Source organism: Pleurodeles waltl, chromosome 11 (assembly GCF_031143425.1).
Source record: "Pleurodeles waltl isolate 20211129_DDA chromosome 11, aPleWal1.hap1.20221129, whole genome shotgun sequence".
In the NCBI taxonomy this organism is placed as follows: Eukaryota; Metazoa; Chordata; class Amphibia; order Caudata; family Salamandridae; genus Pleurodeles; species Pleurodeles waltl.
The window spans coordinates 532,949,499-532,963,286 of record NC_090450.1 but is presented as its reverse complement, the minus strand read 5'-3'; the positions used below and the strand labels follow the sequence as shown (position 1 = coordinate 532,963,286).

The 13,788-nt window shown below is 44.2% G+C and overlaps 1 protein-coding gene across 1 annotated transcript in view; it reads left to right on the top strand.

The window, feature by feature from the left end:
* The first annotated feature begins 4,770 nt into the window (after nt 1-4,770).
* Nucleotides 4,771-13,788, top strand: part of LOC138265844 (uncharacterized) — a 157,355-nt gene continuing 148,337 nt past the window's right edge. Inside the window, exon 1 of the mRNA XM_069213938.1 lies at nt 4,771-4,891. The gene's annotated coding sequence lies outside the window, so the exon portion shown is untranslated. The remainder of the gene's footprint in view (nt 4,892-13,788) is intronic.

The window sequence follows — 13,788 nt, the reverse complement described above, 5'->3', positions numbered from 1 at the left end:
GGACCCTATACACGCCTCCTCCATCACCTCCAGAACAACATATTATCAACACACTAAGCCTGGTCCCCCAAAATCAGCTTATCCTAGACAACACCGCCACCCTAGATGGCCCCGTTACTATTGAAGAGGTGCGCCTTGCATTATCACAAATAGCACGTAATAAAACGCCCGGTTCAGACAGTTTACCGATAGAATATTACAATTCCCATGCTTCCCTTTGATTATACCCACTAACAGAAGTATTTAACGAAGCACACCATAAATTACAATTGCCAGACTCAATGTGCGAAGCACTGATCGTCGTCCTCCCAAAAATAGGCCGCGACCCTCTAGACGTTAAATCATACAGGCCACTCTCCTTGCTGAATACAGACTGCAAACTATTAGGTAAAATACTCGCAAACCGTCTCCTCCCTTATTTACCGACTATGATACACCATGATCAATCAGGCTTTATTCCTGGCAGAAGCACCTTCCTGAACATTAGAAGACTCTTACACATAATACACAGTAATACAAACTCGGCAGCAGTGGCACTATCTTTAGATATAGAAAAAGCATTCCACACACTTAGTTGGAACTACCTGTTACACACTCTTAAAGCGTTCGGCTTTGGTGCCGGCTTCATTAACTGGATCAGGACGATTTACTCTAGGCCTACTGCCCGTGTCAAAAATGGACGAGTTATCTCTGAAGCATTCCCCATAGGCAGAGGCACCAGACAGGCCTGCCCATTATCCCCATTGCTGTTCGCTATTGCTATGGAGCCACTAGCGATTAAATTACGGAGCTATGCACACATATGGGGTATACCGGAGGCTAACACCCACCACGTCGTATCTATGTATGCAGATGACACCTTAATATATCTACGCGATCATTCAGCCTATATGGCTAAGGCCCTGCAGTTACTGGACTCCTTCGCTACTGCGTCCGGACTGCACGTCAACTGGTCCAAATCAAGCATATTCCCCATTTCTCCGTCCCCGGTAGCTCACCATATGTCGCTACCGCAATACAAATTGCCCTGGTCGCATATAACCTTCAAATATCTGGGTGTGCAGATTTATCACTCTATTACGGATCTAAAAGAAGGAAACATAGACAGAATCCTTGGCTCCGTTCGCGGCTCAATTCCCTTTTGGAGCTCCCTTCCCCTGTCTCCAATGGGCCGGGTGGCGATAGCCAAAATGCTCATCCTTCCAAGGTTTCTATATTATTTTACAGCTCTCCCGCTGTGTTTACCGCGTTCCTTTTTTAATAAGCTGCAATCAATAGTAACGGATTTACTCTGGGGTAAAGATAGACGCAGAGTGGCGCTGTCAATAACGCAACATCCGCAAGAGATGGGTGGATTGGGAATGCCTAACTTCGAAAGATATTATGCAGCCGCCCAATTATCATGGCTGTCTACATGGCTATGTGACACCCCGTCGCCCGAAAGAAGGATGTTACAGACACATATACCATCACAGAGGCTGCTACTCTCGATACTAACTAGTACCCCCCATACGTCTCCAAGACTAATATTACTAGAGGCTGCCCGATTCTGCTGGCGCAGATATGTCCAAACTAAGGCCGCATCTTTCCCCTATTCGCCTCTGCTGCCACTACTTCAACTGCCGGACACCCAAAACCTGTCAATACACCATGATACACGCGAAATGAACATGCTCCAACTGGGCGACTTATACTCTCGATCCGCGCTGCGTACTTTCGCTGAACTGGTAACCGCAGGCACTATGCAAAATGGGGCCTTTCTAACATTCAACGCCATAAGGCTATTGCTTAACAAGATCTGGGGCACAGGTGACTCGGAACCTCCCGAATCCTCGCTGCTCACCACTATACTAACTATTGGCAGCTCAAAGAGTATTATTACCACATTGTATAAAGCATTGCTTGAAGCAATATGCAAAACACTGCCAGACGCAAAGGTGCGTTGGGACGCTGTCCTTCCTACCCCACTACCACAGAAGACCTGGGTCACTGCTCTCACAACAATCAAATCAATATCCCGTAATCCTCGCCTACGGTACACTCAATTTAACTATCTGCACCAAGCATACTTATCACCAGCCCGCATCCAAAAAATCTACCCCCATACAACACCAACATGCCCTAGATGCGCTACACCAGCAGCTGACTTCTACCATATGGTCTGGAAGTGCGATTCCATAAACTCGGCCTGGCAACGCGTGACGGAGGTTACAGCAGAGATCTAATCCCACACCCTAGTGCCCACTCCTGATTCCTGCTTACTCGGCATAAGACATCGTATTAAAGCAGACAAACACACGCACAGGTTTATAGACCTGGCTTTCGTGGTGTATAAACGCTTGATAGCAATACATTGGAAAGCTCCCATGCTCCTTCCCACGCGATATGGCTACGGGATTTACACAGACGCTCTCAGGCTGAAGCCCAGACACTTCACTTGCTACAACACAGAGGTCTCATCCTAGCTGGCCCGGAGGTCTGGGACACATTCGTGGTGGCAATGGAGGCCAGAGACGACATGTATCCCCCATGAACAGGTCTCGACTCATTTTACACCACAGCTTGAGCTGACGCTGTTAAGGCTGTGACCGCACAGCAGCAACTTCGGTTTATCCTTAAACACACTCATTACTACTATCCTTCCTCTTCCTCAAAAGATATTTCTTACCTGTGCCCAATTACTCCCCACACGCCTATACAGGCCTGTAACACACAATCACAACAAGTAAAACAGTCCTGCCCCTGAACCCGTTAACATCACAGACACCCTTTACACCCCTGAAGTGATTACTATATTAGTTACGAATATCGTCGTTGTCTGGCCAGACCCCGTAAGCTGCAACCAGCCCTCATAACAGCTTGCATGTTTAATGTCACTGCACTCTCCTTTTACAACGCCCTTAACTCTCTCGCATTATTAAGATTCGCTGTTAAAGTTCTCCCTTTTTTATATCCCCGCTTTCCTCTTCCAACCCCTCTCTCCCCCCCTTTCTTTTTTACACCTCTCGTAGTGGCAATGCTGTGTTAAATTATACAAGTGTGTAAATGTATTGCAAAATAACGCACAGCTATTGTATTGATGTGTGCAGTTTGCGTTCAATAAACAGATTTAAAAAAAAATGATAGACCTGCTAAAGATAAGTGCGAGGTCTTAAGATCTGATGACACTTATTATGATATCACTTCCTGTGAGGTCATAGGTCATGATGCCACTTCCTGCAATGTCACACCCGACGTCATGCGCCGTGATGTGACTTGCATATTGTATTGTATTGTATTGTAATCGTATTTATATAGCGCTTACTACCCCTGACGTGGCGTCGAAGCGCTTTTTGATGAGTAGCACGCTACTCCGGAACCCAACAAGAATTAGTGATGGATTAGTATCATTTAATAATGAGTACAGTTTTAGTATTATTATGAGTTAATTTGAGCCACGGATATGAGAGTTTGTTAGTTAGATTGACTGGAGTAATGGAGGGGTGGAGGAGGAAAGAAATCCAGAAGTGTTAATTGGGAGTATATCCTTCATTTACTCAACCCAAAGGCTTGGGATGAATAAAGGGGGGCAGAGGGGGAAGAGTATGTGGAAGGGTTAGGGAGAGCATAGTAGCAGGGTGAGATGAATGCAGGAGAATTTAGTAGGGTTGTGTGGGAGGTCACAGAGGTAGAGTGAGGTTTGGTGAGTTAGATGTGGAGGTGGAGGGAAGAGCTTAGGCAGAGATATTTAGGAGATGAAAGTGGTAGAAGGGATTTGGGATGAGTCAGAGTGAGAATGGAGGATAGTTTGATAGAGACATGACATAAGAGTGATGAGTAGATAAGTGTGATAAGATGAGAGCAGGAATTCATAGATATCTAGTAACCCAAAAAACCAGGAGCCATGCAATGATCCACGAACATGCCAAGCACAGAAACAACATATACACATACATACACATATAAATATATATATACACACACACATATACACACACACATGAATACACACACATATGCACATACAATACATAATTAGAATCATGGGTAAAAAATACTTAGTCATACAGGTTTAAAGAGTGTGTGTGTATTTTATTGTTATGACAGTAGCAATACATATTTTCCAAACAAACTATAAATAAATAGAAATATACATATAATCTGAAAAAAATATTTATCCACATAGGCATATGGAGTTCATAGTTGTTTGAAAAAGGTGGTTATGAAGGAAAGAGCCAACTCTTGAGTAGTTTTCTGAAGACAAGAAAGTTATCTGTGGCTCTTATAGTTGGGGGTAATGAATTCCATATTTTGGCTGCTTGGATGGAGAAGGATGTACCACCTATAGTCTTTTTCTTGTATGGTGGTGTTCTAAGGCGGGGTGCCAGTCTTGAGCGGAGGGTTCTTTGTTGGATGTATCATTCTTCTAGCTAACCTTACCTCACAGATTGTTACATTTTAAAGTGATGTATGTTGAATACTTTCTGTCAGTAATCATTTTTGTTTAGCACTATTTGGTAAAGAAAGCTCACACTGGGCCCAAAATTGCCTTACATGGTTAATCCTGCCACTTTTTTTGTAATTTTTTTTTTAGGACTTGTTCATTGTGTATATTTGTGTGTATCAGTGCTTGAAATGGAAAAATAGACGTGCAGGTACTCTGTACCGGAGTACCTGCTCATTTCTGAGAAGTGCCGGTACTCTCCAATTAGCCTTCAGGGCGGCGTTTACAGCACAGAAGGCGTGGTTGCTCGCTGGTTAGCTGTCTGCTGCCATAGAAACGGAAGCGGAGACACTGACAGTGCCTACTGTCGGGATTCGATCTAGAAGGGACGTGCGAGCATTTTCTGTTTCACTATAAACAGTTTTTCAATTTAATGGCACACACGAGGACATTTTCCGAAATGTACAGGTATTTATTTTGGTGTTACACTGACTTAGCGCCTTTGCACTTGCCCCGCCACCCCAAAGCACAGGCGCTCCTTACGTGATTTATTTGGTTACCAGGTGCCCTGCGCGGGCTATACTTCTGGAATATGCATTTTGCTCTATCAGGGTGAACCAATCTGAAAATTCGCTAAAAGTTATTTTGGGGGAAAAGTGTGTGTGTATATGAGAGAGCAGGTAAGTATGCCGAATTCTGATAGGTAACTCAGTCACACCATTATTGTGCATGCCAGTTTTAATAAACCGCATCGCCACTGTGAATTCAGTGGCTTCTAGGCACTTTTATAATTCACTTGAATTAACAACAGAAATAGGCATAGAATACAATCAATGTTCTGTCTTTTTGGAAACTACACACGAACTAGTAAAATGTTTATTGGGATAGAATGGCATGTTTCGCTAAAAACAGGCATGAAGAGTGTTAAATTCTTGCAAGAACGTAAAACCCAGTTGCCCAGATACACTTGGTTTATATAGTTTGCACATTGGATTATACAGATGTTATCAGAGCAGTATACCAACTTGTTCCAACAGGCAGGCGATATTAAAAACCGACAAGGACCTATGAAAGCTGGACTCTTCCACAACTGATTAATAGATGTTCAAATATGCCGCTTCTTCCAGCAGCAGTGGCCTCTTAAAGGCAATGTTTAACTGGTCTTATACTTAAGGATGGGTACTGCTGGCTTTCCTTCACTCTTTAAATTTCTAAACGAGGTAATTCATTCTTCTAGCTAACCTTACCTCACAGATAGTTACATTTTAAAGTGATGTATTTTGAATACTTTCTGTCAGTAATCCTTTTTGTTTAGCACTATTTGGTAAAGAAAGCTCGCACTGGGCCCAAAAAGGTTGCAGGGCTTGTGTAAAAAAGTTATAGCCAGAAAAAAAATGTTGATACATTTTGTTGCACACTGTCCTGCTCGCAACACCATGTGCCAGATTCACCAGGGGATTTGTAAACCTGCAACCAAAAAGGGGCACCCTGTCTAGGTGCAGATGTACAATGCTTCTCTAGTCAGAAACGCAGTAGGTCTGTAATTCTGCACCAGTCGAAGCTATCCAGATATGCACTTCATTAAGTCAGATGATTTCTTTAAAATGTGTTTCACTAATGAGGAATTGTGCTCATGATACAATTCCACAATAGGAAAACGGAGCCACACTGTGAAATTGCATTGTTTTCTTTTTTCTCCACAGGGAAACCATTTACTCCAAAAGACCTGATAAGCAAATGCCTTTTTTTGCACAGTCACCCCCAAACTTTTGGACTGATCTGATGTTGCTCGTTTTTCAACTCTGAAAGCTCAATCAGTCCAGCCAAATGTGCCAGTGCACGGACCCCTTTAAAGGTATATGTATAATAGGTTCACCCAGAACTGTCAAGTCAGATTTGATCCAGTGAGCCTTTTGACAGCTTGAAATAGCATGTTTAGTAATTCCATTTGGATATTAGCACAGCTGAGTTGTCCGCATGTAACTCCGAACTCTCCAATGGGGCAACTAGGTTTTCCAAGGTAAAAACGACAATGTGTGGTTTTCACTGTCAGGATAATGTATAAACACATGTTCTGACAGTGAAAACACCACATTTTTGCATCAAATCTGACTTGTTTCTCAAGTCAAATTTATTGTAACTACTTTTCAAATGGCAACTTTAGAAAGTTGCCTCTTTTTTGCCCATAGTTTCCAGTAGGTGTTTACGGTTGTAGACAGCTGCTGTCCTCGAGACAGCCTGCTCCCATCTTGGAGAGAGGTGAGAATGACTGTCAGAAAGAAGAACAAACGAACTACTAAGGAAAGACTTGTGACCTTCTCCTGGCAGGATGGCCATAGTGGGAATAAGTCCAAAAGGCGAGCTTCAGTGTGGAGGCCGCCTTTGAAGGCAAATGGTAGTCACAATAGGAAGGGACTGCTCTATTGTTTAGGGAGGCAGGCTGGCATCGTGAGCAGAGAGGAAAAAGCCATTGTTAAACTGGCCTCTTAAGGGGAGTGTAGCCCCAAGTAGCCATACCTCTGGGTTGGGCTGTGGAGCTCCACACACTGGGAGGAGAGTTCTGTCATGTTGGAAGTGGGCAGAATAGTGCATTTTGGGCTAGCTAGATGCCACACTTCCCAGGAAGTCATCATCAGGCAGAAGCCCATTTTCTAGTTAATCGCCACATCCCCTTAAGCTCCTAGCGTTCATAAAAGTAGCCCCCCAATCATTCACACCTCAGCTCACTTCTTTACTGGAGAGAGGACCAAAGAAGGACTGCCCTGCTGTTCCCTAGACTCAGCAAAGCGACTCCACCAAAAGCTGGACTACACCTGTGGACTAGCAAAGAGAGGACTGTGTCTGTAGTGCCCAACTTGGTGAAAGGTGCCAGACAAAGAAAGTTTGCTGACTTCCTGCTACAACCACACGGCCATAAAAGCTGAGAAGCCTGCACCCTTGAAAGTCCAGTGTCAAGAAAACTGATTGCTAATGGATGCTGAGGTACATCCTGGGAGGCACAGTCCCTCAAAAGTGGTAACTGAGTCTGCTGGACCCAGGACAGTTGTCAGAGTGCTATTTGATTGTCCAGCAAGGAAGTTAGCGCTTTCGCAAATAAAAGAAAACTGCTGTAACTGGAGGCCAGTAGACCAGTCGTAACTGGTCTTGTTCTAGACTGCACCCAGACTTCATAGGAGAGCAACACAGTCATTGCCCCAAGCTCAGGGACCAAGGGGTGGCCACAAGAAGATCCCTGCTCTGGCTCTGCATCCTTAAGCATCTTCAGAATCCTGTATTCCTTGTATTAGGACCACTCCATTGACTTCAAATGTGGTTTGCCCATAGGATTAAGAACTGGACTGGAGACTGCTAATACCAACAGGAAAGTGTCCCCCTGGACCTAAGTGGTCCCTGTAACTGGCTTGCTATCAACGTTGTCAACCCCAAGAGTACCCACATAGCTGTTTTCAGCTTGTTAATTTGTGGTACTCTGCCCTAAAACCCGTTCGCTGTAGATTACAATGACTAATTGCAGTCAGTGAAAAATCAATGATTTGTTGTTTCTTTATAGATTCATATCTCAGGAACCCTCTGGTAAATATTTGTCATCGAGGGGTCTATTTAAAGATAAACATACAACCTAATTTTATAAATTGGTGTTGGATTTTTATGCTGTTTTCTTTTATCTTATTTGATGTTTTGGTACTTCTTAATGTTTTACACTTGTTCATTTGATAAAGCCTGACTGCTGTGAGCCACAGCTACAGGACTGAGCTAAGGTTTTACAAATACATCATATTGGACCTAAAATGATTCTTGCCATTATTACATGGTAAGTTCGCACAACCACACCATATAATTATCCACACTTCTTCACATACCCCTTCCCTTCATCTTTCATAGAATGGAAGTTATTCCTTCACTTTGCAGAAGCAAACTTCAACCATTTCCATATTTTGTGAATGCTCACAAACTGACAAGTTTGTGGGCAATCACAAACTCACAAAGCAAACCACACCTTGTTAGACCCACTTCCCGGGCACTGGGGGTTGCTCTGTGTAAATGTACCTAATTGTGGCATAAACCGATGCATGAGTCAATGGATTTATACCCTTCAGGTATCTTTTTGAGAATACCTATCTATCCTCTGCCCATTTCTGGCCACAAATATGTGTTTTTGGCCAGAAACAGCTTTGTGAATCAGCCCAACATATTTGAAAGTGGCTACAGTTCACCCAGCCTCTGATGCTGTGTTCTCTTATCCATCTCTTTCACCAACAAGAAGTAAAGATATTGAGAGACAAGTACATATGGCTGTGTAAGATTTTGCCAGTCTTCCATCTACCCTGATTTTAGACTGTATCTCCCAACTTGCCTTCTGTATGGATTTATTGTTGATGATCAAAAAGTGTGCACCTTTTAATATTTTTGAAAAACCTGGGAAGGTCTTCCTTTAGAGGTTTTTGAGCAAGCAGGGGGCTCAATTTAATCAGTTCTGTAAGGACTACTACTAACTACTACCCATTATGCTGATTTGCATGCAGGGAAGCAACAAAGGACCTCCATTTCTGTTTGTTTTAGGCAACCTTCTGTACGGTACTCAGCTGTGATTCACTATCTTCATTTCTGTTTCAACAGTTCGCCTGTAGGTGTTCCTTGGTCTGCCTCTCTTCCACTGCTTAATTTGTGTTGGTGGTTTCCGGTGCTTATTTTTGGGGGGCAGCACTTATTTTTCTGCCTCAAGCATGTACTGTGAGCAAAAAAAAAAACATATGGGAAAGATGGAGGAAGAGAAAAACAAAAAAGTGTCACAAACGGAGAAAGCAGAAAGGTGCAAGAGTGAGCTGACAGGGCAGGTACTGGCTATAAATGGATTAAAGAGGCCCGAGATGGCTTTATGCACTTGCACATTCAATTGCAGCAGCCGCGTGTTTCAGGGGAGAGCTTTGGGCATTGGCACATTTTTATTTACAAATTAAGCACTGCTCTCCTCTGTATTCTGGGGACCAGTGGAGAACTGTTCTTGTAAAGGAGTCTTGTTCTCTTCTGATGATGGGTTCTGTCTATCTCCATCGTCTCATAATGGTGGTGTCTTTGCTCTCTTATTTGCATCTGGTCAGTGGTTCCTGATTGAAGATTGTTCGCAGCGAGAAAATGTGCAAGGTTCTTCTCGGGGTAACTAGTGTGGAAGGCTGATAGTTTGGTGATGCCGCTTTAGGTCATCTGCCAGCATTCTGATCCATACAAGAGTGTGAACAGAACGCAGCTTTGGTAAGGCCTCAGCCTGGTGTTGGTGCTGAGATTATCTCCACACATTGTTCAGCATCCTGAAGGCATTACTGGCCTTGGTCAGTCTTCTGTTGATGTCTCTCCATTATGTCTGATAGTACTGCCTAGGTAGGTGAACTCGCCAGTTTTGGCTCGGTCCTCTCCACAATTACTGGTGAAGGGTGTGTGGAATGTTGAGTGGCATAACTTCTGATTTTTTCTTGTTGATCTTCAGGCCCACTTTCTGTGTTTATATGTTGCAGCGAGACATTTTTTCATGCATATGCTGTTATATGTGAGAGAGAAAGGTTAGCTCATCTGGATAGTCAAGGCTCCCCAGTGTAAGAAGTAAGGTCCCTCTGATGCCTTTGGCTTGGTCTTCTGTTGTTTTGTCTAAGGACAGCACTACTTAACTATGTAACATTAGACTGTGGTGGACTGGCTTTTTGGGCAGTCTGGTAGTCTGCATGTCAGATGGGCCAGGTGGAAAGAGCCAGTGTGTGGGACATTTTTTCCTTGGTACAGTGGGTTTGCGATGGGGGCCCCAAAAAAATAAATTAAAAAAAACACACTCTGGCCCTTTGAAGCTGACCATTTAGCACTGTCAGACTGCCAAAGAGGCCAGTCCTACACTGACATTGGAGCAGGTAGAAGTAAGGTGAAGTTAAATACAAAGATCAGGACAGATTTTGGTTAGGTGTTGCTACTGGTTGTCTCCACTCATGCTGGTAAAACCCTGACATTCCTCGAGTTTTTCTCCGATATCTGGGTGCAGATGCAGATGGAAAGGTGGAGACCATGGGGAAGGAATACCTGCATGGAATGATGAAGACTTGTGGGAAAGCAGAAATATCTACTGGGGTTGACAGAGACCAACAACAGCATGGTAGAATGTTAACCTGGGGAGGATTGTGGGAGGTGGGCAGACCATCAAGTGAATGGATGATCTGCTGGGCATGTAGAAGAATTGCCACGGGCAAAGAAGACCTCTTAGGCTGTGTGGGCCGGGCTAATGTCTTTACCTGGAAAAACAACACTGTCTGCGATCTGAGGGAAGAATGTACCAGTACGTTATAATAATTGAAACCTTCCTAACTAGTGGGTCGAGAGGCGGGGATCCTATTGAATTCTATTAAGCAGAGACAAAGACAAATTGTGTGACATTTATTGGTTGCTGTAAAACTCAGGCAGTGAAAAGAAGAAAAAACAAACTCCCTTCCAAAATGGATGAAAAAGGTTCAGCAATAAACCACACACTCCCATTCTAGAGTTCCAGCTGAAATAGTTTCACAATATATTGATCGGTCCTCGAACAGATCTCTCTCTTCATTTCCTGTTTTGATATCACTAATACTCTTTGCAGTTGAACCTGTGAGACAGAAGTGCTACAAACGTCCCACAATAGTTCAATTCACTACAAACCTATTCACTATAGCTTGACGAAGTTCTCCGTGCAAAAAATCCTTGTGCAACAAGTGAACCTATCATGCCTAAAACATATGTCTGTTTACTGATGGGCAGACTCGAACAACTATGATTAATCATTATTGACCATATCTATTCATGTGTGTTCAATTATTCCACAAGCATTTTTTGCACTGTGCACAGAGCGCCTTGTCGAATTAAACTATTGTTGACGATATATCTACATTTAACTACGCACACCTTTATATTATTAGGAAAAATAAGATACAATCTAATGGTAAGAACAACCTATAATATCATTTAACTCCTCTAGAGGAGGAATCTCTGTTGTCAGTTTCAGAGCCTTCCTGTTTGATACTGACTTACACTGCTCCCACTGGCTGAGGCTTCCGGCTTACCTTACTGATCGTAGTAAATTTATTAAACAGATCCGCTCGCCTCTTTTTAGCTCCTGCATATTTTTCTCTACTACATTTGCTCCTCGTAGGAACCCTTCTGTTTTTAAGCACCTTTGCATGTGTCACCGAGCTGTCAACTGTAAAGGCTCTCTTTTTCTCCAGAAGCTATTGTAGGAGGCTGGCCTGGCTTTTAGTGGGTACCAGAGGTACTTACACCTTGTGCCAGGTCCAGTTATCCCTTATTAGTGTAGAAGGGGTGTTTCTAGCAGCTTAGGCTGATAGAAGGTAGCTATGGCAAATCAGTTTAGCCTTAACTTTTTGGAAACTTTGAGAAGTTTCAGAGTACTCTTCAGCACTTAGTAGAAAGTGTAAGAGGAGAAAAGCAAAACTTTTTGGTTAGGTGTACATACACTGAACTTGTTTTGTATATTCTCTTATGAAAAGTACACAATGACAAAGTGGTAAGTAGTTACAAGTACTTATCCCATCGCTGCACAACCAATGTAGGAGGCTGGCCTGGCTTGTATTGGGTACCAGAGGTACTTACACCTTGTGCCAGGTCCAGTTATTCCTTATTAGTGTAGAAGAGGTGTTTCTAGCAGCTTAGGCTGATAGAAGGTAGATATGGCAAAGCAGCTTAGGCTGAACTAGGAGACAAGTAAAGCTCCTACTATACCACTGGTGTCATATGCACAATACCATAAGAAAACACAATACACAGAAGTACTAAAAATAAAGGTACTTTATTTTCATGAGAATATGCCAAAAGTATCTCAGTGAGTACCCTCAGTATGAGGATAAGATATATACACAAGATATATGTACACAATCCAAAATTATGCAGGTAATAGCAAAAGGAAGTAATGCAAGCAATGTAAAGTTACAGTAGATTTGAATAGGAGCACATAGGTATAGGGGCAACACAAACCATACACTCCAAAAGTGGAATGCGAACCACGAATGGACCCCAAACCTATGTGAGCTTGTAGAGGGTCGCTGGGACTGTAAGAAAACAGTGAGGGTTAGAAAAATAGCCCACCCCAAGACCCTGAAAGGTAGGTGTAAAGTGCGCCTACTACCCCCAGAGAGCACAGAAGTTGTGATAGGGGGATTCTGCAGGAAGAACAAACACCAGCAATGCAACAACAGTGGATTTCCGGACCTGAGTACCTATAAGACAAGGGGACCAAGTCCAATAGTCGCGACAGTGTCGAGAGTGGGCAGGAGCCCAGGAAATGCCAGTTGAGGGTGCAAGGAAGCAGCCACCTGTTGGAAGAAGCTTGGAGTTCTGCAAGAATGAAGAGAGCTAGGAACTTCTCCTTTGGAGGATGGATGTCCCATGTCGCGATGAAGCTTGCAGAGGTGTTCCCACGCAGAAAGACCACAAACAAGCCTTGCTAGCTGCAAGGGTCGCGGTAGAAGTTTTTGGGTGCTGCTGTGGCCCAGGAGGGACCAGGATGTCGCCACTTGGAGGAGGAGACAGAGGGGGCACCCAGCAAGTCAGGGAGCCCTCACGGAAGCAGGCAGCACCCGCAGAAGTACCTGAACAGGCACTTGGAAGAAGAGTGAACCGGAGTCCAGGCGAAGTCACAAAAGGGAGTCCCACGACGCCGGAGGACAACTCAGAAGGTTGTGCACTGCAGGAAGGAGTGTCGGGGACCCAGGCTTGGCTGTGCATGAAGGAAATCCTGGAAGAGTGCACAGGAGCCAGAGCAGCTGCAAATCACGCGGTACCCAGCAATGCAGTCTAGCGTGGGGAGGCAAGGACTTACCTCCACCAAACTTGGACTGAAGAGTCACTGAACTGTGGGAGTCACACGCTTGTCGTGCTGAGAGGGGACCCAGAGGACCGGTGATGCAGTCTTTTGGTGCCTGCGGTTGCAGGGGGAAGATTCCGTCGACCCACAGGAGATTTCTTCAGAGCTCCTGGTGCAGAGAGGAGGCAGGCTACCCCCAGAGCATGCACCACCTGGAAACAGTCGAGAAAGCCGGCAGGATGAAGCGATACAAGGTTGCTAGTAGTCGTCTTGCTACTTTGTTGCGGTTTTGCAGGCGTCCTGAGCAGTCAGCGGTCGATCCTTTGGCAGAAGGTGAAGAGGGAGATGCTGAGGAACTCTGATGAGCTCTTGCATTCGTTATCTGGTGAGATCCCCAAAGCAAAGACCCTAAATAGCCAGAAAAGGAGGTTTGGCTACCTAGGAAGGAGGATTGGCTACCAAGAGAGGTAAGAGCCTATCAGAAGGAGCCTCTGACGTCACCTGCTGGCACTGGCCACTCAGAGCAGTCCAGTGTGCC